The sequence below is a fragment of the Mesoplodon densirostris genome, chromosome 18 (genome assembly GCF_025265405.1).
Source record: "Mesoplodon densirostris isolate mMesDen1 chromosome 18, mMesDen1 primary haplotype, whole genome shotgun sequence".
NCBI classification, from domain to species: domain Eukaryota; kingdom Metazoa; phylum Chordata; class Mammalia; order Artiodactyla; family Ziphiidae; genus Mesoplodon; species Mesoplodon densirostris.
The window spans coordinates 26,440,013-26,467,015 of record NC_082678.1 but is presented as its reverse complement, the minus strand read 5'-3'; positions in this window follow the sequence as shown (position 1 = coordinate 26,467,015).

Genomic DNA, 27,003 nt, shown 5'->3' with positions numbered 1-27,003 from the left:
CGCATTCCCGCCCGAGGGCCCCGAGCAGGGCTCGGAGAGGCGCGCGGCTCGGTGCTCCCGCAGAGGCCCCGGGGCCCTCGGCGAGCAGTTCGCGGCGCGAACCATACTCCACCCGACCTCCTTCCCATCTGGGCTGCTCAGAGGTGGCGACGGCTCCTGGGACGCAGCCCCTGGTGCGGGGGCCAGGGCTTCATGCATGCTTGGGGCTTTCCTTTCCTCTCCTCTGGGCTGAACCTTTGGAGGAGGTTGAACCTTTGCCAGTTCAACAGGAGGCTCCAGCCCAAACTCCAGAAGCCGGTTCACATAATAAACCTTCAGTAAAAGAGGAGACCCCAGCTCAGTATCCAGAGCATCCTGGAGAAGAAGTTATACCTGCCACAAGCCAGCAGGAGACCCCAGCTCAGCTTTCAGAGTCTTTTGGAGAAGCTGAAACTTCTGCAACCATGGAGGAAGCCTCAGGTGGAGCAAGACACTCCACCGCAGGAGTGCAAGCAAGGGCACGTGGCCATCCCCCCTTCCTGGTCCCAGTGGTTCTAGCAAGCACTGCGTCCCTCCCAGTTAAGCCTCAGCTGTAGCTACACTCACTACATTGGTCTGTCTGTCCCCTTTCCCTCTGCAGCTTGGCTGCCCCAGCCCCTAACCCCCAGATCCCCATCTCCCCGCTGCTCTCAGCCTCAAGTTGGGCTCAAAGATTAGGGACACATACCCTCTGCCCCAAATCTAGGGATGAAGCCAGAAGATCCCAGAGGCCTTAGAAAATCTCCTGGCTCCACCCGGCACCCTGCCCTCGTTCTGTCTCCTCTCTCTTCCCCCCTCCGCCTAGCTCTGCCTCACAGACTGCTGGCCACAGCCCCAGGGAAGCTCTGCTGGGAAAGGCCTCTAGGGTGTTAATTTTCAGCCACCTACTCAGCATTCCTGGTACGTGGGAACTTTCTCTGGATAGAGACCTGGGGAGGGGAGCAGGAGAGAGAGAAGTTTCGAAGCTAAGATGTTCTGGGGCGGGCCCTGTACTGATGTTTCCAGCTTGGCCAGGGCCCCTCCAAGACGCAGCTCTCATAGTGCAGGGCCCTTAGCGTGTCTCTGGGGCAGGGAAGAAGTGGATCCATGAAACACTGTGTGTATGGGGGGCTGGAGAGCAGAGGCAGCAATTTTGGTCCTGGGCCCCAATTCTCAGCCTGCTGGACTAGAATCTGAGGATGGCCTGGGCTGGGGGCCGTGTGGCCTGGTGGGGTGACCTGGCCCAGCCCCTGCCTGGGCGGTAGGGTGTCCATGGGCCTGCACTGGCGGGGAGGGGGGCAGTCTGGGCCCAGACTTCGGTGCTGTCTGGAGGTGGGGCAGGGCCTGGCTTCTTACAAGAAGGCGCCCAGGCTGGCCCAGTCATGCAGGTCAGAGGCCAGTGTGGCATCCCCGGCCTCAAAGGGGGGCTCGGGGGGCAGGGAGCTACGGGTGCTCTCGTCCCAGGGGTGCTCCAGGAAGGATGTGGCCAGGAAGGTCTCATCGAAGTCCAGGCTGTCGGTAGCCTGCTCCACTGGAGGCCCCCAGGTAACAGGGCAGTCGATGCGGTGGCCATGGATGGTGAGGTCCACGTCCCCGTGGGAGGCAGGGCTCAGCGGCGGGATCAGCTCCGAGGTCTCCAGCGTGCCCAGCTCCCCGTCCAGCGTGCCAGCGTCCAAGATGGCCTCCCAGTCAAAGTTGCCCTTGAGGGGTTCCAGCTCACCCTGCTCCTCCTGGGTCAGCAGCAGGGGGCTGGAGGGCCGCAGGAACTTGGCCTCCTGCTTGGGCAGCGGCTGTTGACGCTTACGCCCCAGCCTGCCCTCGCCTGCACCCCAGCCCGCCTCCCCAGTGGCCTCCTCGAACTCCCGCAGCAGCTGCTGGGCCTCGGTGTTCACGGTCAGTGGCCCGGCCCATGGGGCGGCGCCGGGCACCGGCGTCGCCTGGCAGGCAAAGGCCGGGTGGATGTGGACTGGGGGCAGCCTCCGCTTCTTCAAGGCCCCACTCAGCAGCCGCTCGGCGTACTGGGGTTCGATGCGAAAGAAGCCCCCCCTTGCCTGGCTCATCCTTCTCCCGAGGCACCTTGATGAAGCCCTTGTTCAGGGACAGGTTGTGGTGGATGGAGTTCTGGACACAGGGAGATAGGAGAGAAGGAAGACAGCTGGGTGAGTGGGTGGGGTCAGTGATGGGGGGCTCCTAGCACCAATGCCAGTCCCACCACTACCTTCTCTCTAATGGGGGCAGGCAGACAGAGGCGCTGCTCTGACTGGGAAGCTCTGGGACACCAGCCACGGGGCACCAGGAGCTGGGAGTGCTGTCGGGGGCTTTTGTTCCCTTTTGCCAGGATATCTGCCTGCTCAGTCATCCGAGCCCTGAGCCGCAGGGTGGCTCTCAGTGCCAGCCTGTCCTGCCCTCCCTCCCTTACCCCGCCGCTTGCGGCCTCTGGTCAAAGGCCTTGGCTCCCCCAGGTCCTGGACGGCCAACTCCCTCTGCCTGGGCCTGGCTGGCCTTCTCTGTGAAATGAGTGAGTGGGTGTGAGGGTGTGTGTGTGGGGGGGTATGAAGTGTGGGAGGATCTGATGACTTTCCTTGTTTGTAGAGCCGGCTGCTGGCCTGGGCCCTCACCAACCATGTCCCCTTCCTCCCACGCCAGGCTCTGAGGCCTCAGTTGATTATTACCCAGCCAAGAGCATAGCGCTCATTCCTGGGGCCTCTCAGGCTTGGGGTAGGGTGGGGAGTGGTGGAGTGTCTCTGCTTTCTCACCAAGATTACAAATGGTACCTGCCCCAGGGTCAGGGCCCAAGCAAACGTGGAATAGCTGTGATCACAGGAACTCTGATCCTGTGACCTGTGGCCACAGGGAAGGATCTGTGCATCCTCAGGGTCACTGTCCCCAAGTAGCCCCTGATCCTGATGGTCGAAGATGCTCCGGATAGTGTGTGCCCAGCCTGAATCGCCATCCTGCCTTGTTCACGCCTGGGTGCACAGTCCAAACCACGCTGGGGCACAGGGGTTTGGGGCCTGGTGGGTGGGGCCGGCAGGTGAGTAGTGCCCCCTGGCAAGACTGGGATGTTTACATGGTGGCCTGGGCCCCTTGGCTGCTCTGTGCCAGGTTCCGGAGACTTGGAACATGAAGCCAGTGTGGGAGGAAAGAGCCCCTGTGGAAAGCACGTGGCTGAGGTAATTGTGCCCCCAGGGAGGTTGATGAGAAGAGGGGGAGGAGTGAAGGCAGGAAACTAGGGAGGGCTTGGGGTGGGGGCTGGCACAGCAGCTTTCGGAAGGCCCCGTAGCCCTTCCACTGGGACACAGATGGCCTTCACACCCCGCAGCACGCCCCTCACCCATCCCAGACCACTTCCACCCAACTGAAAGCAGGCAGGATGGAGAGCCTGGCAGGAACGATGCTCTGCTTCCAGTCAGGCCCTGACAAACTGACCTTGAGGAGGGTAGTGTCGAGGAATTCCAGGACTTGGGACAAAAAATGTGTCCCTCAGTCCATCAACCTACCCTGGGGGGCTGTGTCCACGCATAGTTCAGCCCTGGTCTTTGGGCTGAGCCTGCCAGATGAGTGACAAGTTCTTTCCACTTGAACCTCTATGTCGGCACCCCTACAGCCCTCTGAACATCCTCCCTCCTCTGTCTCTGAAGTCAAAGGGGCAGCAGTCCAAGCACTGGGCTCCCTTGAGGTCCTTCCTGGACGGCCTTCCTCTCTCGGGGCCCTGGCCGTACCGCGCCTACTTGGCCTGCGGATCTGGGATGTGAGTCCAGTCTGCACGGGCATGGGGAGGGAGGGAGGGAGTGCCTCCCTACCTGCCAGGTGGGATCAGCGTGGCGGAAGTAGCAGAAGTTGTCCGTGATCCACTTGTACATGGCCGACAGGGTGATCTTGGTGGCCTTGCTGGCCTGCATGGCCATGCAGATGAGCGTGGCATACGAGTAGGGCGGCTTCACGTGCGGGTTGGTGGCGTAGTCCACGTCGTCGGGAGGCAAGGACTGCAGCCCCGAGGGGGCGCTCCGCGGCGCTCCGCGGCTTGCACGAGTATGTGGGCTTGCCGGGTGTGTGCGGCTACCCCAGCCAGGCGGGTTCCGCTGCCAGGGGAAACCCCAGCTCGGCCGAGCCTGACAGCTCGTGGTAGCCGTGGGGGTCAGTGTCCCTCGAAGGCAGGACGGGAGCTTGGCGTTGAGAATGGAGAATTCTGCAGCCACTTCAGGCTGGTCAGGCTGTCATTCAGGGCGTTGGACTCCAGGCCGCCTTCTGGTCCGGCCTCCTCCGCTGCCCCTGCTCCCGAGGCGCATAGCCAGCTCTCCGCCATATCTGCGGTGACTCTCCGAGGGGGCGGTCAACATCCACCAGCCGAGCCTAGGGTGGCCGCCGAGCTCTCTGGCCCGCGGACTCCCGCGTCTTCAGTTACACAGCCTCCCGTAAGCGTGCTTCCATTCCGCGATCCGGGGGTAGCCTCCTCCAAACGGAGTGTGGTGCCTGCGGGGACCAGAGCGGGAACTGAGCCCTCTTTCCCCACCCCCGAGGGGAGAGTGTGGGCGAGGGGGGAGGCTCTTACTAAAATCCTTCCTGCAGCTGGGGAGGATCTTTTACTGCCGAGGTCTGGGAAACAGAAGGTGTGCCCGGGGGTCCGACCCACAGGGGGTTCGCCTCGCTCTTTTCCTCTTGGATCTTTTAGAGGAGACTTAATTAGCCAAACGAGGGAATAGTGTAGGGACATGTGAGGCCACCCCTTTCTCCTTCAAAGCGGGGAATTAACCCCCCTCTCTCCGTCCACAACCAATGGAAATGGGGCGAGAGAGTCCAGGAGGGCAGTACGACGGGTCGGGGGGGCGGGGGAGGTCGTCTGATCTTTGAAAAGGGATATTAGGATGGGGATCAAGGGGAAGGAAGGAAACAATACAGAGAGTTATAAGGGGGCGGGAAGTGAGTGTCCCCCAAACGCCTCTGATGTCAGTCCCCGGGCCCACCACTTCCGTCGGGGACGGATGGGAGAGCGGGCTGGTACTGACGCCCTCCCTTCCCACGGCCTGCAGCCCTCCCCGTCCCTTACCTGGCTCAGAGCGCAGCCCGGGCCAAAGGAAGGTTCTCAAACAAATTCCTCCCACCGCCCACCCTCACCGCGGCTCTCTGCTCCCAGCTCGAGGGCCCAGCCAGCAATCCTCGTCGCCACTCACGCCCGACGGCGCCTCTCTGAAAGCCAGCGGCCGGGGACCGGCACTCAGTAGCCGCTCGCAAGGCGTCTCCTGCTGCCGTGGCGACGCCCCGCCCATATAAACAGCTTCCGCTTCTGCCATTGGCCAGGGCGTCTCCAAAGAGACCGCGGGCTCTTAACCGCTCTCTCACGCGGTAACTCTTCAAAAATCCCTCCTGCCGCCATCTCCCGCGCGCGACCAAAGCCCCCTACCCGCCACCGCGTCCCGGCTCCACGCATTCCCGCCCGAGGGCCCCGAGCAGGGCTCGGAGAGGCGCGCGGCTCGGTGCTCCCGCAGAGGCCCCGGGGCCCTCGGCGAGCAGTTCGCGGCGCGAACCATACTCCACCCGACCTCCTTCCCATCTGGGCTGCTCAGAGGTGGCGACGGCTCCTGGGACGCAGCCCCTGGTGCGGGGGCCAGGGCTTCATGCATGCTTGGGGCTTTCCTTTCCTCTCCTCTGGGCTGAACCTTTGGAGGAGGTTGAACCTTTGCCAGTTCAACAGGAGGCTCCAGCCCAAACTCCAGAAGCCGGTTCACATAATAAACCTTCAGTAAAAGAGGAGACCCCAGCTCAGTATCCAGAGCATCCTGGAGAAGAAGTTATACCTGCCACAAGCCAGCAGGAGACCCCAGCTCAGCTTTCAGAGTCTTTTGGAGAAGCTGAAACTTCTGCAACCATGGAGGAAGCCTCAGGTGGAGCAAGACACTCCACCGCAGGAGTGCAAGCAAGGGCACGTGGCCATCCCCCCTTCCTGGTCCCAGTGGTTCTAGCAAGCACTGCGTCCCTCCCAGTTAAGCCTCAGCTGTAGCTACACTCACTACATTGGTCTGTCTGTCCCCTTTCCCTCTGCAGCTTGGCTGCCCCAGCCCCTAACCCCCAGATCCCCATCTCCCCGCTGCTCTCAGCCTCAAGTTGGGCTCAAAGATTAGGGACACATACCCTCTGCCCCAAATCTAGGGATGAAGCCAGAAGATCCCAGAGGCCTTAGAAAATCTCCTGGCTCCACCCGGCACCCTGCCCTCGTTCTGTCTCCTCTCTCTTCCCCCCTCCGCCTAGCTCTGCCTCACAGACTGCTGGCCACAGCCCCAGGGAAGCTCTGCTGGGAAAGGCCTCTAGGGTGTTAATTTTCAGCCACCTACTCAGCATTCCTGGTACGTGGGAACTTTCTCTGGATAGAGACCTGGGGAGGGGAGCAGGAGAGAGAGAAGTTTCGAAGCTAAGATGTTCTGGGGCGGGCCCTGTACTGATGTTTCCAGCTTGGCCAGGGCCCCTCCAAGACGCAGCTCTCATAGTGCAGGGCCCTTAGCGTGTCTCTGGGGCAGGGAAGAAGTGGATCCATGAAACACTGTGTGTATGGGGGGCTGGAGAGCAGAGGCAGCAATTTTGGTCCTGGGCCCCAATTCTCAGCCTGCTGGACTAGAATCTGAGGATGGCCTGGGCTGGGGGCCGTGTGGCCTGGTGGGGTGACCTGGCCCAGCCCCTGCCTGGGCGGTAGGGTGTCCATGGGCCTGCACTGGCGGGGAGGGGGGCAGTCTGGGCCCAGACTTCGGTGCTGTCTGGAGGTGGGGCAGGGCCTGGCTTCTTACAAGAAGGCGCCCAGGCTGGCCCAGTCATGCAGGTCAGAGGCCAGTGTGGCATCCCCGGCCTCAAAGGGGGGCTCGGGGGGCAGGGAGCTACGGGTGCTCTCGTCCCAGGGGTGCTCCAGGAAGGATGTGGCCAGGAAGGTCTCATCGAAGTCCAGGCTGTCGGTAGCCTGCTCCACTGGAGGCCCCCAGGTAACAGGGCAGTCGATGCGGTGGCCATGGATGGTGAGGTCCACGTCCCCGTGGGAGGCAGGGCTCAGCGGCGGGATCAGCTCCGAGGTCTCCAGCGTGCCCAGCTCCCCGTCCAGCGTGCCAGCGTCCAAGATGGCCTCCCAGTCAAAGTTGCCCTTGAGGGGTTCCAGCTCACCCTGCTCCTCCTGGGTCAGCAGCAGGGGGCTGGAGGGCCGCAGGAACTTGGCCTCCTGCTTGGGCAGCGGCTGTTGACGCTTACGCCCCAGCCTGCCCTCGCCTGCACCCCAGCCCGCCTCCCCAGTGGCCTCCTCGAACTCCCGCAGCAGCTGCTGGGCCTCGGTGTTCACGGTCAGTGGCCCGGCCCATGGGGCGGCGCCGGGCACCGGCGTCGCCTGGCAGGCAAAGGCCGGGTGGATGTGGACTGGGGGCAGCCTCCGCTTCTTCAAGGCCCCACTCAGCAGCCGCTCGGCGTACTGGGGTTCGATGCGAAAGAAGCCCCCCCTTGCCTGGCTCATCCTTCTCCCGAGGCACCTTGATGAAGCCCTTGTTCAGGGACAGGTTGTGGTGGATGGAGTTCTGGACACAGGGAGATAGGAGAGAAGGAAGACAGCTGGGTGAGTGGGTGGGGTCAGTGATGGGGGGCTCCTAGCACCAATGCCAGTCCCACCACTACCTTCTCTCTAATGGGGGCAGGCAGACAGAGGCGCTGCTCTGACTGGGAAGCTCTGGGACACCAGCCACGGGGCACCAGGAGCTGGGAGTGCTGTCGGGGGCTTTTGTTCCCTTTTGCCAGGATATCTGCCTGCTCAGTCATCCGAGCCCTGAGCCGCAGGGTGGCTCTCAGTGCCAGCCTGTCCTGCCCTCCCTCCCTTACCCCGCCGCTTGCGGCCTCTGGTCAAAGGCCTTGGCTCCCCCAGGTCCTGGACGGCCAACTCCCTCTGCCTGGGCCTGGCTGGCCTTCTCTGTGAAATGAGTGAGTGGGTGTGAGGGTGTGTGTGTGGGGGGGTATGAAGTGTGGGAGGATCTGATGACTTTCCTTGTTTGTAGAGCCGGCTGCTGGCCTGGGCCCTCACCAACCATGTCCCCTTCCTCCCACGCCAGGCTCTGAGGCCTCAGTTGATTATTACCCAGCCAAGAGCATAGCGCTCATTCCTGGGGCCTCTCAGGCTTGGGGTAGGGTGGGGAGTGGTGGAGTGTCTCTGCTTTCTCACCAAGATTACAAATGGTACCTGCCCCAGGGTCAGGGCCCAAGCAAACGTGGAATAGCTGTGATCACAGGAACTCTGATCCTGTGACCTGTGCCACAGGGAAGGATCTGTGCATCCTCAGGGTCACTGTCCCCAAGTAGCCCCTGATCCTGATGGTCGAAGATGCTCCGGATAGTGTGTGCCCAGCCTGAATCGCCATCCTGCCTTGTTCACGCCTGGGTGCACAGTCCAAACCACGCTGGGGCACAGGGGTCTGGGGCCTGGTGGGTGGGGCTGGCAGGTGAGCAGTGCCCCCTGGCAAGACTGGGATGTTTACATGGTGGCCTGGGCCCCTTGGCTGCTCTGTGCCAGGTTCCGGAGACTTGGAACATGAAGCCAGTGTGGGAGGAAAGAGCCCCTGTGGAAAGCACGTGGCTGAGGTAATTGTGCCCCCAGGGAGGTTGATGAGAAGAGGGGGAGGAGTGAAGGCAGGAAACTAGGGAGGGCTTGGGGTGGGGGCTGGCACAGCAGCTTTCGGAAGGCCCCGTAGCCCTTCCACTGGGACACAGATGGCCTTCACACCCCGCAGCACGCCCCTCACCCATCCCAGACCACTTCCACCCAACTGAAAGCAGGCAGGATGGAGAGCCTGGCAGGAACGATGCTCTGCTTCCAGTCAGGCCCTGACAAACTGACCTTGAGGAGGGTAGTGTCGAGGAATTCCAGGACTTGGGACAAAAAATGTGTCCCTCAGTCCATCAACCTACCCTGGGGGGCTGTGTCCACGCATAGTTCAGCCCTGGTCTTTGGGCTGAGCCTGCCAGATGAGTGACAAGTTCTTTCCACTTGAACCTCTATGTCGGCACCCCTACAGCCCTCTGAACATCCTCCCTCCTCTGTCTCTGAAGTCAAAGGGGCAGCAGTCCAAGCACTGGGCTCCCTTGAGGTCCTTCCTGGACGGCCTTCCTCTCTCGGGGCCCTGGCCGTACCGCGCCTACTTGGCCTGCGGATCTGGGATGTGAGTCCAGTCTGCACGGGCATGGGGAGGGAGGGAGGGAGTGCCTCCCTACCTGCCAGGTGGGATCAGCGTGGCGGAAGTAGCAGAAGTTGTCCGTGATCCACTTGTACATGGCCGACAGGGTGATCTTGGTGGCCTTGCTGGCCTGCATGGCCATGCAGATGAGCGTGGCATACGAGTAGGGCGGCTTCACGTGCGGGTTGGTGGCGTAGTCCACGTCGTCGGGAGGCAAGGACTGCAGCCCCGAGGGGGCGCTCCGCGGCGCTCCGCGGCTTGCACGAGTATGTGGGCTTGCCGGGTGTGTGCGGCTACCCCAGCCAGGCGGGTTCCGCTGCCAGGGGAAACCCCAGCTCGGCCGAGCCTGACAGCTCGTGGTAGCCGTGGGGGTCAGTGTCCCTCGAAGGCAGGACGGGGGCTTGGCGTTGAGAATGGAGAATTCTGCAGCCACTTCAGGCTGGTCAGGCTGTCATTCAGGGCGTTGGACTCCAGGCCGCCTTCTGGTCCGGCCTCCTCCGCTGCCCCTGCTCCCGAGGCGCATAGCCAGCTCTCCGCCATATCTGCGGTGACTCTCCGAGGGGGCGGTCAACATCCACCAGCCGAGCCTAGGGTGGCCGCCGAGCTCTCTGGCCCGCGGACTCCCGCGTCTTCAGTTACACAGCCTCCCGTAAGCGTGCTTCCATTCCGCGATCCGGGGGTAGCCTCCTCCAAACGGAGTGTGGTGCCTGCGGGGACCAGAGCGGGAACTGAGCCCTCTTTCCCCACCCCCGAGGGGAGAGTGTGGGCGAGGGGGGAGGCTCTTACTAAAATCCTTCCTGCAGCTGGGGAGGATCTTTTACTGCCGAGGTCTGGGAAACAGAAGGTGTGCCCGGGGGTCCGACCCACAGGGGGTTCGCCTCGCTCTTTTCCTCTTGGATCTTTTAGAGGAGACTTAATTAGCCAAACGAGGGAATAGTGTAGGGACATGTGAGGCCACCCCTTTCTCCTTCAAAGCGGGGAATTAACCCCCCTCTCTCCGTCCACAACCAATGGAAATGGGGCGAGAGAGTCCAGGAGGGCAGTACGACGGGTCGGGGGGGCGGGGGAGGTCGTCTGATCTTTGAAAAGGGATATTAGGATGGGGATCAAGGGGAAGGAAGGAAACAATACAGAGAGTTATAAGGGGGCGGGAAGTGAGTGTCCCCCAAACGCCTCTGATGTCAGTCCCCGGGCCCACCACTTCCGTCGGGGACGGATGGGAGAGCGGGCTGGTACTGACGCCCTCCCTTCCCACGGCCTGCAGCCCTCCCCGTCCCTTACCTGGCTCAGAGCGCAGCCCGGGCCAAAGGAAGGTTCTCAAACAAATTCCTCCCACCGCCCACCCTCACCGCGGCTCTCTGCTCCCAGCTCGAGGGCCCAGCCAGCAATCCTCGTCGCCACTCACGCCCGACGGCGCCTCTCTGAAAGCCAGCGGCCGGGGACCGGCACTCAGTAGCCGCTCGCAAGGCGTCTCCTGCTGCCGTGGCGACGCCCCGCCCATATAAACAGCTTCCGCTTCTGCCATTGGCCAGGGCGTCTCCAAAGAGACCGCGGGCTCTTAACCGCTCTCTCACGCGGTAACTCTTCAAAAATCCCTCCTGCCGCCATCTCCCGCGCGCGACCAAAGCCCCCTACCCGCCACCGCGTCCCGGCTCCACGCATTCCCGCCCGAGGGCCCCGAGCAGGGCTCGGAGAGGCGCGCGGCTCGGTGCTCCCGCAGAGGCCCCGGGGCCCTCGGCGAGCAGTTCGCGGCGCGAACCATACTCCACCCGACCTCCTTCCCATCTGGGCTGCTCAGAGGTGGCGACGGCTCCTGGGACGCAGCCCCTGGTGCGGGGGCCAGGGCTTCATGCATGCTTGGGGCTTTCCTTTCCTCTCCTCTGGGCTGAACCTTTGGAGGAGGTTGAACCTTTGCCAGTTCAACAGGAGGCTCCAGCCCAAACTCCAGAAGCCGGTTCACATAATAAACCTTCAGTAAAAGAGGAGACCCCAGCTCAGTATCCAGAGCATCCTGGAGAAGAAGTTATACCTGCCACAAGCCAGCAGGAGACCCCAGCTCAGCTTTCAGAGTCTTTTGGAGAAGCTGAAACTTCTGCAACCATGGAGGAAGCCTCAGGTGGAGCAAGACACTCCACCGCAGGAGTGCAAGCAAGGGCACGTGGCCATCCCCCCTTCCTGGTCCCAGTGGTTCTAGCAAGCACTGCGTCCCTCCCAGTTAAGCCTCAGCTGTAGCTACACTCACTACATTGGTCTGTCTGTCCCCTTTCCCTCTGCAGCTTGGCTGCCCCAGCCCCTAACCCCCAGATCCCCATCTCCCCGCTGCTCTCAGCCTCAAGTTGGGCTCAAAGATTAGGGACACATACCCTCTGCCCCAAATCTAGGGATGAAGCCAGAAGATCCCAGAGGCCTTAGAAAATCTCCTGGCTCCACCCGGCACCCTGCCCTCGTTCTGTCTCCTCTCTCTTCCCCCCTCCGCCTAGCTCTGCCTCACAGACTGCTGGCCACAGCCCCAGGGAAGCTCTGCTGGGAAAGGCCTCTAGGGTGTTAATTTTCAGCCACCTACTCAGCATTCCTGGTACGTGGGAACTTTCTCTGGATAGAGACCTGGGGAGGGGAGCAGGAGAGAGAGAAGTTTCGAAGCTAAGATGTTCTGGGGCGGGCCCTGTACTGATGTTTCCAGCTTGGCCAGGGCCCCTCCAAGACGCAGCTCTCATAGTGCAGGGCCCTTAGCGTGTCTCTGGGGCAGGGAAGAAGTGGATCCATGAAACACTGTGTGTATGGGGGGCTGGAGAGCAGAGGCAGCAATTTTGGTCCTGGGCCCCAATTCTCAGCCTGCTGGACTAGAATCTGAGGATGGCCTGGGCTGGGGGCCGTGTGGCCTGGTGGGGTGACCTGGCCCAGCCCCTGCCTGGGCGGTAGGGTGTCCATGGGCCTGCACTGGCGGGGAGGGGGGCAGTCTGGGCCCAGACTTCGGTGCTGTCTGGAGGTGGGGCAGGGCCTGGCTTCTTACAAGAAGGCGCCCAGGCTGGCCCAGTCATGCAGGTCAGAGGCCAGTGTGGCATCCCCGGCCTCAAAGGGGGGCTCGGGGGGCAGGGAGCTATGGGTGCTCTCGTCCCAGGGGTGCTCCAGGAAGGATGTGGCCAGGAAGGTCTCATCGAAGTCCAGGCTGTCGGTAGCCTGCTCCACTGGAGGCCCCCAGGTAACAGGGCAGTCGATGCGGTGGCCATGGATGGTGAGGTCCACGTCCCCGTGGGAGGCAGGGCTCAGCGGCGGGATCAGCTCCGAGGTCTCCAGCGTGCCCAGCTCCCCGTCCAGCGTGCCAGCGTCCAAGATGGCCTCCCAGTCAAAGTTGCCCTTGAGGGGTTCCAGCTCACCCTGCTCCTCCTGGGTCAGCAGCAGGGGGCTGGAGGGCCGCAGGAACTTGGCCTCCTGCTTGGGCAGCGGCTGTTGACGCTTACGCCCCAGCCTGCCCTCGCCTGCACCCCAGCCCGCCTCCCCAGTGGCCTCCTCGAACTCCCGCAGCAGCTGCTGGGCCTCGGTGTTCACGGTCAGTGGCCCGGCCCATGGGGCGGCGCCGGGCACCGGCGTCGCCTGGCAGGCAAAGGCCGGGTGGATGTGGACTGGGGGCAGCCTCCGCTTCTTCAAGGCCCCACTCAGCAGCCGCTCGGCGTACTGGGGTTCGATGCGAAAGAAGCCCCCCCTTGCCTGGCTCATCCTTCTCCCGAGGCACCTTGATGAAGCCCTTGTTCAGGGACAGGTTGTGGTGGATGGAGTTCTGGACACAGGGAGATAGGAGAGAAGGAAGACAGCTGGGTGAGTGGGTGGGGTCAGTGATGGGGGGCTCCTAGCACCAATGCCAGTCCCACCACTACCTTCTCTCTAATGGGGGCAGGCAGACAGAGGCGCTGCTCTGACTGGGAAGCTCTGGGACACCAGCCACGGGGCACCAGGAGCTGGGAGTGCTGTCGGGGGCTTTTGTTCCCTTTTGCCAGGATATCTGCCTGCTCAGTCATCCGAGCCCTGAGCCGCAGGGTGGCTCTCAGTGCCAGCCTGTCCTGCCCTCCCTCCCTTACCCCGCCGCTTGCGGCCTCTGGTCAAAGGCCTTGGCTCCCCCAGGTCCTGGACGGCCAACTCCCTCTGCCTGGGCCTGGCTGGCCTTCTCTGTGAAATGAGTGAGTGGGTGTGAGGGTGTGTGTGTGGGGGGGTATGAAGTGTGGGAGGATCTGATGACTTTCCTTGTTTGTAGAGCCGGCTGCTGGCCTGGGCCCTCACCAACCATGTCCCCTTCCTCCCACGCCAGGCTCTGAGGCCTCAGTTGATTATTACCCAGCCAAGAGCATAGCGCTCATTCCTGGGGCCTCTCAGGCTTGGGGTAGGGTGGGGAGTGGTGGAGTGTCTCTGCTTTCTCACCAAGATTACAAATGGTACCTGCCCCAGGGTCAGGGCCCAAGCAAACGTGGAATAGCTGTGATCACAGGAACTCTGATCCTGTGACCTGTGCCACAGGGAAGGATCTGTGCATCCTCAGGGTCACTGTCCCCAAGTAGCCCCTGATCCTGATGGTCGAAGATGCTCCGGATAGTGTGTGCCCAGCCTGAATCGCCATCCTGCCTTGTTCACGCCTGGGTGCACAGTCCAAACCACGCTGGGGCACAGGGGTTTGGGGCCTGGTGGGTGGGGCCGGCAGGTGAGTAGTGCCCCCTGGCAAGACTGGGATGTTTACATGGTGGCCTGGGCCCCTTGGCTGCTCTGTGCCAGGTTCCGGAGACTTGGAACATGAAGCCAGTGTGGGAGGAAAGAGCCCCTGTGGAAAGCACGTGGCTGAGGTAATTGTGCCCCCAGGGAGGTTGATGAGAAGAGGGGGAGGAGTGAAGGCAGGAAACTAGGGAGGGCTTGGGGTGGGGGCTGGCACAGCAGCTTTCGGAAGGCCCCGTAGCCCTTCCACTGGGACACAGATGGCCTTCACACCCCGCAGCACGCCCCTCACCCATCCCAGACCACTTCCACCCAACTGAAAGCAGGCAGGATGGAGAGCCTGGCAGGAACGATGCTCTGCTTCCAGTCAGGCCCTGACAAACTGACCTTGAGGAGGGTAGTGTCGAGGAATTCCAGGACTTGGGACAAAAAATGTGTCCCTCAGTCCATCAACCTACCCTGGGGGGCTGTGTCCACGCATAGTTCAGCCCTGGTCTTTGGGCTGAGCCTGCCAGATGAGTGACAAGTTCTTTCCACTTGAACCTCTATGTCGGCACCCCTACAGCCCTCTGAACATCCTCCCTCCTCTGTCTCTGAAGTCAAAGGGGCAGCAGTCCAAGCACTGGGCTCCCTTGAGGTCCTTCCTGGACGGCCTTCCTCTCTCGGGGCCCTGGCCGTACCGCGCCTACTTGGCCTGCGGATCTGGGATGTGAGTCCAGTCTGCACGGGCATGGGGAGGGAGGGAGGGAGTGCCTCCCTACCTGCCAGGTGGGATCAGCGTGGCGGAAGTAGCAGAAGTTGTCCGTGATCCACTTGTACATGGCCGACAGGGTGATCTTGGTGGCCTTGCTGGCCTGCATGGCCATGCAGATGAGCGTGGCATACGAGTAGGGCGGCTTCACGTGCGGGTTGGTGGCGTAGTCCACGTCGTCGGGAGGCAAGGACTGCAGCCCCGAGGGGGCGCTCCGCGGCGCTCCGCGGCTTGCACGAGTATGTGGGCTTGCCGGGTGTGTGCGGCTACCCCAGCCAGGCGGGTTCCGCTGCCAGGGGAAACCCCAGCTCGGCCGAGCCTGACAGCTCGTGGTAGCCGTGGGGGTCAGTGTCCCTCGAAGGCAGGACGGGAGCTTGGCGTTGAGAATGGAGAATTCTGCAGCCACTTCAGGCTGGTCAGGCTGTCATTCAGGGCGTTGGACTCCAGGCCGCCTTCTGGTCCGGCCTCCTCCGCTGCCCCTGCTCCCGAGGCGCATAGCCAGCTCTCCGCCATATCTGCGGTGACTCTCCGAGGGGGCGGTCAACATCCACCAGCCGAGCCTAGGGTGGCCGCCGAGCTCTCTGGCCCGCGGACTCCCGCGTCTTCAGTTACACAGCCTCCCGTAAGCGTGCTTCCATTCCGCGATCCGGGGGTAGCCTCCTCCAAACGGAGTGTGGTGCCTGCGGGGACCAGAGCGGGAACTGAGCCCTCTTTCCCCACCCCCGAGGGGAGAGTGTGGGCGAGGGGGGAGGCTCTTACTAAAATCCTTCCTGCAGCTGGGGAGGATCTTTTACTGCCGAGGTCTGGGAAACAGAAGGTGTGCCCGGGGGTCCGACCCACAGGGGGTTCGCCTCGCTCTTTTCCTCTTGGATCTTTTAGAGGAGACTTAATTAGCCAAACGAGGGAATAGTGTAGGGACATGTGAGGCCACCCCTTTCTCCTTCAAAGCGGGGAATTAACCCCCCTCTCTCCGTCCACAACCAATGGAAATGGGGCGAGAGAGTCCAGGAGGGCAGTACGACGGGTCGGGGGGGCGGGGGAGGTCGTCTGATCTTTGAAAAGGGATATTAGGATGGGGATCAAGGGGAAGGAAGGAAGAGAGTTATAAGGGGGCGGCAAGTGACTGTCCCCCAAACGCCTCTGATGTCAGTCCCCGGGCCCACCACTTCCGTCGGGGACGGATGGGAGAGCGGGCTGGTACTGACGCCCTCCCTTCCCACGGCCTGCAGCCCTCCCCGTCCCTTACCTGGCTCAGAGCGCAGCCCGGGCCAAAGGAAGGTTCTCAAACAAATTCCTCCCACCGCCCACCCTCACCGCGGCTCTCTGCTCCCAGCTCGAGGGCCCAGCCAGCAATCCTCGTCGCCACTCACGCCCGACGGCGCCTCTCTGAAAGCCAGCGGCCGGGGACCGGCACTCAGTAGCCGCTCGCAAGGCGTCTCCTGCTGCCGTGGCGACGCCCCGCCCATATAAACAGCTTCCGCTTCTGCCATTGGCCAGGGCGTCTCCAAAGAGACCGCGGGCTCTTAACCGCTCTCTCACGCGGTAACTCTTCAAAAATCCCTCCTGCCGCCATCTCCCGCGCGCGACCAAAGCCCCCTACCCGCCACCGCGTCCCGGCTCCACGCATTCCCGCCCGAGGGCCCCGAGCAGGGCTCGGAGAGGCGCGCGGCTCGGTGCTCCCGCAGAGGCCCCGGGGCCCTCGGCGAGCAGTTCGCGGCGCGAACCATACTCCACCCGACCTCCTTCCCATCTGGGCTGCTCAGAGGTGGCGACGGCTCCTGGGACGCAGCCCCTGGTGCGGGGGCCAGGGCTTCATGCATGCTTGGGGCTTTCCTTTCCTCTCCTCTGGGCTGAACCTTTGGAGGAGGTTGAACCTTTGCCAGTTCAACAGGAGGCTCCAGCCCAAACTCCAGAAGCCGGTTCACATAATAAACCTTCAGTAAAAGAGGAGACCCCAGCTCAGTATCCAGAGCATCCTGGAGAAGAAGTTATACCTGCCACAAGCCAGCAGGAGACCCCAGCTCAGCTTTCAGAGTCTTTTGGAGAAGCTGAAACTTCTGCAACCATGGAGGAAGCCTCAGGTGGAGCAAGACACTCCACCGCAGGAGTGCAAGCAAGGGCACGTGGCCATCCCCCCTTCCTGGTCCCAGTGGTTCTAGCAAGCACTGCGTCCCTCCCAGTTAAGCCTCAGCTGTAGCTACACTCACTACATTGGTCTGTCTGTCCCCTTTCCCTCTGCAGCTTGGCTGCCCCAGCCCCTAACCCCCAGATCCCCATCTCCCCGCTGCTCTCAGCCTCAAGTTGGGCTCAAAGATTAGGGACACATACCCTCTGCCCCAAATCTAGGGATGAAGCCAGAAGATCCCAGAGGCCTTAGAAAATCTCCTGGCTCCACCCGGCACCCTGCCCTCGTTCTGTCTCCTCTCTCTTCCCCCCTCCGCCTAGCTCTGCCTCACAGACTGCTGGCCACAGCCCCAGGGAAGCTCTGCTGGGAAAGGCCTCTAGGGTGTTAATTTTCAGCCACCTACTCAGCATTCCTGGTACGTGGGAACTTTCTCTGGATAGAGACCTGGGGAGGGGAGCAGGAGAGAGAGAAGTTTCGAAGCTAAGATGTTCTGGGGCGGGCCCTGTACTGATGTTTCCAGCTTGGCCAGGGCCCCTCCAAGACGCAGCTCTCATAGTGCAGGGCCCTTAGCGTGTCTCTGGGGCAGGGAAGAAGTGGATCCATGAAACACTGTGTGTATGGGGGGCTGGAGAGCAGAGGCAGCAATTTTGGTCCTGGGCCCCAATTCTCAGCCTGCTGGACTAGAATCTGAGGATGGCCTGGGCTGGGGGCCGTGTGGCCTGGTGGGGTGACCTGGCCCAGCCCCTGCCTGGGCGGTAGGGTGTCCATGGGCCTGCACTGGCGGGGAGGGGGGCAGTCTGGGCCCAGACTTCGGTGCTGTCTGGAGGTGGGGCAGGGCCTGGCTTCTTACAAGAAGGCGCCCAGGCTGGCCCAGTCATGCAGGTCAGAGGCCAGTGTGGCATCCCCGGCCTCAAAGGGGGGCTCGGGGGGCAGGGAGCTACGGGTGCTCTCGTCCCAGGGGTGCTCCAGGAAGGATGTGGCCAGGAAGGTCTCATCGAAGTCCAGGCTGTCGGTAGCCTGCTCCACTGGAGGCCCCCAGGTAACAGGGCAGTCGATGCGGTGGCCATGGATGGTGAGGTCCACGTCCCCGTGGGAGGCAGGGCTCAGCGGCGGGATCAGCTCCGAGGTCTCCAGCGTGCCCAGCTCCCCGTCCAGCGTGCCAGCGTCCAAGATGGCCTCCCAGTCAAAGTTGCCCTTGAGGGGTTCCAGCTCACCCTGCTCCTCCTGGGTCAGCAGCAGGGGGCTGGAGGGCCGCAGGAACTTGGCCTCCTGCTTGGGCAGCGGCTGTTGACGCTTACGCCCCAGCCTGCCCTCGCCTGCACCCCAGCCCGCCTCCCCAGTGGCCTCCTCGAACTCCCGCAGCAGCTGCTGGGCCTCGGTGTTCACGGTCAGTGGCCCGGCCCATGGGGCGGCGCCGGGCACCGGCGTCGCCTGGCAGGCAAAGGCCGGGTGGATGTGGACTGGGGGCAGCCTCCGCTTCTTCAAGGCCCCACTCAGCAGCCGCTCGGCGTACTGGGGTTCGATGCGAAAGAAGCCCCCCCTTGCCTGGCTCATCCTTCTCCCGAGGCACCTTGATGAAGCCCTTGTTCAGGGACAGGTTGTGGTGGATGGAGTTCTGGACACAGGGAGATAGGAGAGAAGGAAGACAGCTGGGTGAGTGGGTGGGGTCAGTGATGGGGGGCTCCTAGCACCAATGCCAGTCCCACCACTACCTTCTCTCTAATGGGGGCAGGCAGACAGAGGCGCTGCTCTGACTGGGAAGCTCTGGGACACCAGCCACGGGGCACCAGGAGCTGGGAGTGCTGTCGGGGGCTTTTGTTCCCTTTTGCCAGGATATCTGCCTGCTCAGTCATCCGAGCCCTGAGCCGCAGGGTGGCTCTCAGTGCCAGCCTGTCCTGCCCTCCCTCCCTTACCCCGCCGCTTGCGGCCTCTGGTCAAAGGCCTTGGCTCCCCCAGGTCCTGGACGGCCAACTCCCTCTGCCTGGGCCTGGCTGGCCTTCTCTGTGAAATGAGTGAGTGGGTGTGAGGGTGTGTGTGTGGGGGGGTATGAAGTGTGGGAGGATCTGATGACTTTCCTTGTTTGTAGAGCCGGCTGCTGGCCTGGGCCCTCACCAACCATGTCCCCTTCCTCCCACGCCAGGCTCTGAGGCCTCAGTTGATTATTACCCAGCCAAGAGCATAGCGCTCATTCCTGGGGCCTCTCAGGCTTGGGGTAGGGTGGGGAGTGGTGGAGTGTCTCTGCTTTCTCACCAAGATTACAAATGGTACCTGCCCCAGGGTCAGGGCCCAAGCAAACGTGGAATAGCTGTGATCACAGGAACTCTGATCCTGTGACCTGTGCCACAGGGAAGGATCTGTGCATCCTCAGGGTCACTGTCCCCAAGTAGCCCCTGATCCTGATGGTCGAAGATGCTCCGGATAGTGTGTGCCCAGCCTGAATCGCCATCCTGCCTTGTTCACGCCTGGGTGCACAGTCCAAACCACGCTGGGGCACAGGGGTCTGGGGCCTGGTGGGTGGGGCTGGCAGGTGAGCAGTGCCCCCTGGCAAGACTGGGATGTTTACATGGTGGCCTGGGCCCCTTGGCTGCTCTGTGCCAGGTTCCGGAGACTTGGAACATGAAGCCAGTGTGGGAGGAAAGAGCCCCTGTGGAAAGCACGTGGCTGAGGTAATTGTGCCCCCAGGGAGGTTGATGAGAAGAGGGGGAGGAGTGAAGGCAGGAAACTAGGGAGGGCTTGGGGTGGGGGCTGGCACAGCAGCTTTCGGAAGGCCCCGTAGCCCTTCCACTGGGACACAGATGGCCTTCACACCCCGCAGCACGCCCCTCACCCATCCCAGACCACTTCCACCCAACTGAAAGCAGGCAGGATGGAGAGCCTGGCAGGAACGATGCTCTGCTTCCAGTCAGGCCCTGACAAACTGACCTTGAGGAGGGTAGTGTCGAGGAATTCCAGGACTTGGGACAAAAAATGTGTCCCTCAGTCCATCAACCTACCCTGGGGGGCTGTGTCCACGCATAGTTCAGCCCTGGTCTTTGGGCTGAGCCTGCCAGATGAGTGACAAGTTCTTTCCACTTGAACCTCTATGTCGGCACCCCTACAGCCCTCTGAACATCCTCCCTCCTCTGTCTCTGAAGTCAAAGGGGCAGCAGTCCAAGCACTGGGCTCCCTTGAGGTCCTTCCTGGACGGCCTTCCTCTCTCGGGGCCCTGGCCGTACCGCGCCTACTTGGCCTGCGGATCTGGGATGTGAGTCCAGTCTGCACGGGCATGGGGAGGGAGGGAGGGAGTGCCTCCCTACCTGCCAGGTGGGATCAGCGTGGCGGAAGTAGCAGAAGTTGTCCGTGATCCACTTGTACATGGCCGACAGGGTGATCTTGGTGGCCTTGCTGGCCTGCATGGCCATGCAGATGAGCGTGGCATACGAGTAGGGCGGCTTCACGTGCGGGTTGGTGGCGTAGTCCACGTCGTCGGGAGGCAAGGACTGCAGCCCCGAGGGGGCGCTCCGCGGCGCTCCGCGGCTTGCACGAGTATGTGGGCTTGCCGGGTGTGTGCGGCTACCCCAGCCAGGCGGGTTCCGCTGCCAGGGGAAACCCCAGCTCGGCCGAGCCTGACAGCTCGTGGTAGCCGTGGGGGTCAGTGTCCCTCGAAGGCAGGACGGGGGCTTGGCGTTGAGAATGGAGAATTCTGCAGCCACTTCAGGCTGGTCAGGCTGTCATTCAGGGCGTTGGACTCCAGGCCGCCTTCTGGTCCGGCCTCCTCCGCTGCCCCTGCTCCCGAGGCGCATAGCCAGCTCTCCGCCATATCTGCGGTGACTCTCCGAGGGGGCGGTCAACATCCACCAGCCGAGCCTAGGGTGGCCGCCGAGCTCTCTGGCCCGCGGACTCCCGCGTCTTCAGTTACACAGCCTCCCGTAAGCGTGCTTCCATTCCGCGATCCGGGGGTAGCCTCCTCCAAACGGAGTGTGGTGCCTGCGGGGACCAGAGCGGGAACTGAGCCCTCTTTCCCCACCCCCGAGGGGAGAGTGTGGGCGAGGGGGGAGGCTCTTACTAAAATCCTTCCTGCAGCTGGGGAGGATCTTTTACTGCCGAGGTCTGGGAAACAGAAGGTGTGCCCGGGGGTCCGACCCACAGGGGGTTCGCCTCGCTCTTTTCCTCTTGGATCTTTTAGAGGAGACTTAATTAGCCAAACGAGGGAATAGTGTAGGGACATGTGAGGCCACCCCTTTCTCCTTCAAAGCGGGGAATTAACCCCCCTCTCTCCGTCCACAACCAATGGAAATGGGGCGAGAGAGTCCAGGAGGGCAGTACGACGGGTCGGGGGGGCGGGGGAGGTCGTCTGATCTTTGAAAAGGGATATTAGGATGGGGATCAAGGGGAAGGAAGGAAACAATACAGAGAGTTATAAGGGGGCGGGAAGTGAGTGTCCCCCAAACGCCTCTGATGTCAGTCCCCGGGCCCACCACTTCCGTCGGGGACGGATGGGAGAGCGGGCTGGTACTGACGCCCTCCCTTCCCACGGCCTGCAGCCCTCCCCGTCCCTTACCTGGCTCAGAGCGCAGCCCGGGCCAAAGGAAGGTTCTCAAACAAATTCCTCCCACCGCCCACCCTCACCGCGGCTCTCTGCTCCCAGCTCGAGGGCCCAGCCAGCAATCCTCGTCGCCACTCACGCCCGACGGCGCCTCTCTGAAAGCCAGCGGCCGGGGACCGGCACTCAGTAGCCGCTCGCAAGGCGTCTCCTGCTGCCGTGGCGACGCCCCGCCCATATAAACAGCTTCCGCTTCTGCCATTGGCCAGGGCGTCTCCAAAGAGACCGCGGGCTCTTAACCGCTCTCTCACGCGGTAACTCTTCAAAAATCCCTCCTGCCGCCATCTCCCGCGCGCGACCAAAGCCCCCTACCCGCCACCGCGTCCCGGCTCCACGCATTCCCGCCCGAGGGCCCCGAGCAGGGCTCGGAGAGGCGCGCGGCTCGGTGCTCCCGCAGAGGCCCCGGGGCCCTCGGCGAGCAGTTCGCGGCGCGAACCATACTCCACCCGACCTCCTTCCCATCTGGGCTGCTCAGAGGTGGCGACGGCTCCTGGGACGCAGCCCCTGGTGCGGGGGCCAGGGCTTCATGCATGCTTGGGGCTTTCCTTTCCTCTCCTCTGGGCTGAACCTTTGGAGGAGGTTGAACCTTTGCCAGTTCAACAGGAGGCTCCAGCCCAAACTCCAGAAGCCGGTTCACATAATAAACCTTCAGTAAAAGAGGAGACCCCAGCTCAGTATCCAGAGCATCCTGGAGAAGAAGTTATACCTGCCACAAGCCAGCAGGAGACCCCAGCTCAGCTTTCAGAGTCTTTTGGAGAAGCTGAAACTTCTGCAACCATGGAGGAAGCCTCAGGTGGAGCAAGACACTCCACCGCAGGAGTGCAAGCAAGGGCACGTGGCCATCCCCCCTTCCTGGTCCCAGTGGTTCTAGCAAGCACTGCGTCCCTCCCAGTTAAGCCTCAGCTGTAGCTACACTCACTACATTGGTCTGTCTGTCCCCTTTCCCTCTGCAGCTTGGCTGCCCCAGCCCCTAACCCCCAGATCCCCATCTCCCCGCTGCTCTCAGCCTCAAGTTGGGCTCAAAGATTAGGGACACATACCCTCTGCCCCAAATCTAGGGATGAAGCCAGAAGATCCCAGAGGCCTTAGAAAATCTCCTGGCTCCACCCGGCACCCTGCCCTCGTTCTGTCTCCTCTCTCTTCCCCCCTCCGCCTAGCTCTGCCTCACAGACTGCTGGCCACAGCCCCAGGGAAGCTCTGCTGGGAAAGGCCTCTAGGGTGTTAATTTTCAGCCACCTACTCAGCATTCCTGGTACGTGGGAACTTTCTCTGGATAGAGACCTGGGGAGGGGAGCAGGAGAGAGAGAAGTTTCGAAGCTAAGATGTTCTGGGGCGGGCCCTGTACTGATGTTTCCAGCTTGGCCAGGGCCCCTCCAAGACGCAGCTCTCATAGTGCAGGGCCCTTAGCGTGTCTCTGGGGCAGGGAAGAAGTGGATCCATGAAACACTGTGTGTATGGGGGGCTGGAGAGCAGAGGCAGCAATTTTGGTCCTGGGCCCCAATTCTCAGCCTGCTGGACTAGAATCTGAGGATGGCCTGGGCTGGGGGCCGTGTGGCCTGGTGGGGTGACCTGGCCCAGCCCCTGCCTGGGCGGTAGGGTGTCCATGGGCCTGCACTGGCGGGGAGGGGGGCAGTCTGGGCCCAGACTTCGGTGCTGTCTGGAGGTGGGGCAGGGCCTGGCTTCTTACAAGAAGGCGCCCAGGCTGGCCCAGTCATGCAGGTCAGAGGCCAGTGTGGCATCCCCGGCCTCAAAGGGGGGCTCGGGGGGCAGGGAGCTATGGGTGCTCTCGTCCCAGGGGTGCTCCAGGAAGGATGTGGCCAGGAAGGTCTCATCGAAGTCCAGGCTGTCGGTAGCCTGCTCCACTGGAGGCCCCCAGGTAACAGGGCAGTCGATGCGGTGGCCATGGATGGTGAGGTCCACGTCCCCGTGGGAGGCAGGGCTCAGCGGCGGGATCAGCTCCGAGGTCTCCAGCGTGCCCAGCTCCCCGTCCAGCGTGCCAGCGTCCAAGATGGCCTCCCAGTCAAAGTTGCCCTTGAGGGGTTCCAGCTCACCCTGCTCCTCCTGGGTCAGCAGCAGGGGGCTGGAGGGCCGCAGGAACTTGGCCTCCTGCTTGGGCAGCGGCTGTTGACGCTTACGCCCCAGCCTGCCCTCGCCTGCACCCCAGCCCGCCTCCCCAGTGGCCTCCTCGAACTCCCGCAGCAGCTGCTGGGCCTCGGTGTTCACGGTCAGTGGCCCGGCCCATGGGGCGGCGCCGGGCACCGGCGTCGCCTGGCAGGCAAAGGCCGGGTGGATGTGGACTGGGGGCAGCCTCCGCTTCTTCAAGGCCCCACTCAGCAGCCGCTCGGCGTACTGGGGTTCGATGCGAAAGAAGCCCCCCCTTGCCTGGCTCATCCTTCTCCCGAGGCACCTTGATGAAGCCCTTGTTCAGGGACAGGTTGTGGTGGATGGAGTTCTGGACACAGGGAGATAGGAGAGAAGGAAGACAGCTGGGTGAGTGGGTGGGGTCAGTGATGGGGGGCTCCTAGCACCAATGCCAGTCCCACCACTACCTTCTCTCTAATGGGGGCAGGCAGACAGAGGCGCTGCTCTGACTGGGAAGCTCTGGGACACCAGCCACGGGGCACCAGGAGCTGGGAGTGCTGTCGGGGGCTTTTGTTCCCTTTTGCCAGGATATCTGCCTGCTCAGTCATCCGAGCCCTGAGCCGCAGGGTGGCTCTCAGTGCCAGCCTGTCCTGCCCTCCCTCCCTTACCCCGCCGCTTGCGGCCTCTGGTCAAAGGCCTTGGCTCCCCCAGGTCCTGGACGGCCAACTCCCTCTGCCTGGGCCTGGCTGGCCTTCTCTGTGAAATGAGTGAGTGGGTGTGAGGGTGTGTGTGTGGGGGGGTATGAAGTGTGGGAGGATCTGATGACTTTCCTTGTTTGTAGAGCCGGCTGCTGGCCTGGGCCCTCACCAACCATGTCCCCTTCCTCCCACGCCAGGCTCTGAGGCCTCAGTTGATTATTACCCAGCCAAGAGCATAGCGCTCATTCCTGGGGCCTCTCAGGCTTGGGGTAGGGTGGGGAGTGGTGGAGTGTCTCTGCTTTCTCACCAAGATTACAAATGGTACCTGCCCCAGGGTCAGGGCCCAAGCAAACGTGGAATAGCTGTGATCACAGGAACTCTGATCCTGTGACCTGTGCCACAGGGAAGGATCTGTGCATCCTCAGGGTCACTGTCCCCAAGTAGCCCCTGATCCTGATGGTCGAAGATGCTCCGGATAGTGTGTGCCCAGCCTGAATCGCCATCCTGCCTTGTTCACGCCTGGGTGCACAGTCCAAACCACGCTGGGGCACAGGGGTCTGGGGCCTGGTGGGTGGGGCCGGCAGGTGAGCAGTGCCCCCTGGCAAGACTGGGATGTTTACATGGTGGCCTGGGCCCCTTGGCTGCTCTGTGCCAGGTTCCGGAGACTTGGAACATGAAGCCAGTGTGGGAGGAAAGAGCCCCTGTGGAAAGCACGTGGCTGAGGTAATTGTGCCCCCAGGGAGGTTGATGAGAAGAGGGGGAGGAGTGAAGGCAGGAAACTAGGGAGGGCTTGGGGTGGGGGCTGGCACAGCAGCTTTCGGAAGGCCCCGTAGCCCTTCCACTGGGACACAGATGGCCTTCACACCCCGCAGCACGCCCCTCACCCATCCCAGACCACTTCCACCCAACTGAAAGCAGGCAGGATGGAGAGCCTGGCAGGAACGATGCTCTGCTTCCAGTCAGGCCCTGACAAACTGACCTTGAGGAGGGTAGTGTCGAGGAATTCCAGGACTTGGGACAAAAAATGTGTCCCTCAGTCCATCAACCTACCCTGGGGGGCTGTGTCCACGCATAGTTCAGCCCTGGTCTTTGGGCTGAGCCTGCCAGATGAGTGACAAGTTCTTTCCACTTGAACCTCTATGTCGGCACCCCTACAGCCCTCTGAACATCCTCCCTCCTCTGTCTCTGAAGTCAAAGGGGCAGCAGTCCAAGCACTGGGCTCCCTTGAGGTCCTTCCTGGACGGCCTTCCTCTCTCGGGGCCCTGGCCGTACCGCGCCTACTTGGCCTGCGGATCTGGGATGTGAGTCCAGTCTGCACGGGCATGGGGAGGGAGGGAGGGAGTGCCTCCCTACCTGCCAGGTGGGATCAGCGTGGCGGAAGTAGCAGAAGTTGTCCGTGATCCACTTGTACATGGCCGACAGGGTGATCTTGGTGGCCTTGCTGGCCTGCATGGCCATGCAGATGAGCGTGGCATACGAGTAGGGCGGCTTCACGTGCGGGTTGGTGGCGTAGTCCACGTCGTCGGGAGGCAAGGACTGCAGCCCCGAGGGGGCGCTCCGCGGCGCTCCGCGGCTTGCACGAGTATGTGGGCTTGCCGGGTGTGTGCGGCTACCCCAGCCAGGCGGGTTCCGCTGCCAGGGGAAACCCCAGCTCGGCCGAGCCTGACAGCTCGTGGTAGCCGTGGGGGTCAGTGTCCCTCGAAGGCAGGACGGGGGCTTGGCGTTGAGAATGGAGAATTCTGCAGCCACTTCAGGCTGGTCAGGCTGTCATTCAGGGCGTTGGACTCCAGGCCGCCTTCTGGTCCGGCCTCCTCCGCTGCCCCTGCTCCCGAGGCGCATAGCCAGCTCTCCGCCATATCTGCGGTGACTCTCCGAGGGGGCGGTCAACATCCACCAGCCGAGCCTAGGGTGGCCGCCGAGCTCTCTGGCCCGCGGACTCCCGCGTCTTCAGTTACACAGCCTCCCGTAAGCGTGCTTCCATTCCGCGATCCGGGGGTAGCCTCCTCCAAACGGAGTGTGGTGCCTGCGGGGACCAGAGCGGGAACTGAGCCCTCTTTCCCCACCCCCGAGGGGAGAGTGTGGGCGAGGGGGGAGGCTCTTACTAAAATCCTTCCTGCAGCTGGGGAGGATCTTTTACTGCCGAGGTCTGGGAAACAGAAGGTGTGCCCGGGGGTCCGACCCACAGGGGGTTCGCCTCGCTCTTTTCCTCTTGGATCTTTTAGAGGAGACTTAATTAGCCAAACGAGGGAATAGTGTAGGGACATGTGAGGCCACCCCTTTCTCCTTCAAAGCGGGGAATTAACCCCCCTCTCTCCGTCCACAACCAATGGAAATGGGGCGAGAGAGTCCAGGAGGGCAGTACGACGGGTCGGGGGGGCGGGGGAGGTCGTCTGATCTTTGAAAAGGGATATTAGGATGGGGATCAAGGGGAAGGAAGGAAACAATACAGAGAGTTATAAGGGGGCGGGAAGTGAGTGTCCCCCAAACGCCTCTGATGTCAGTCCCCGGGCCCACCACTTCCGTCGGGGACGGATGGGAGAGCGGGCTGGTACTGACGCCCTCCCTTCCCACGGCCTGCAGCCCTCCCCGTCCCTTACCTGGCTCAGAGCGCAGCCCGGGCCAAAGGAAGGTTCTCAAACAAATTCCTCCCACCGCCCACCCTCACTGCGGCTCTCTGCTCCCAGCTCGAGGGCCCAGCCAGCAATCCTCGTCGCCACTCACGCCCGACGGCGCCTCTCTGAAAGCCAGCGGCCGGGGACCGGCACTCAGTAGCCGCTCGCAAGGCGTCTCCTGCTGCCGTGGCGACGCCCCGCCCATATAAACAGCTTCCGCTTCTGCCATTGGCCAGGGCGTCTCCAAAGAGACCGCGGGCTCTTAACCGCTCTCTC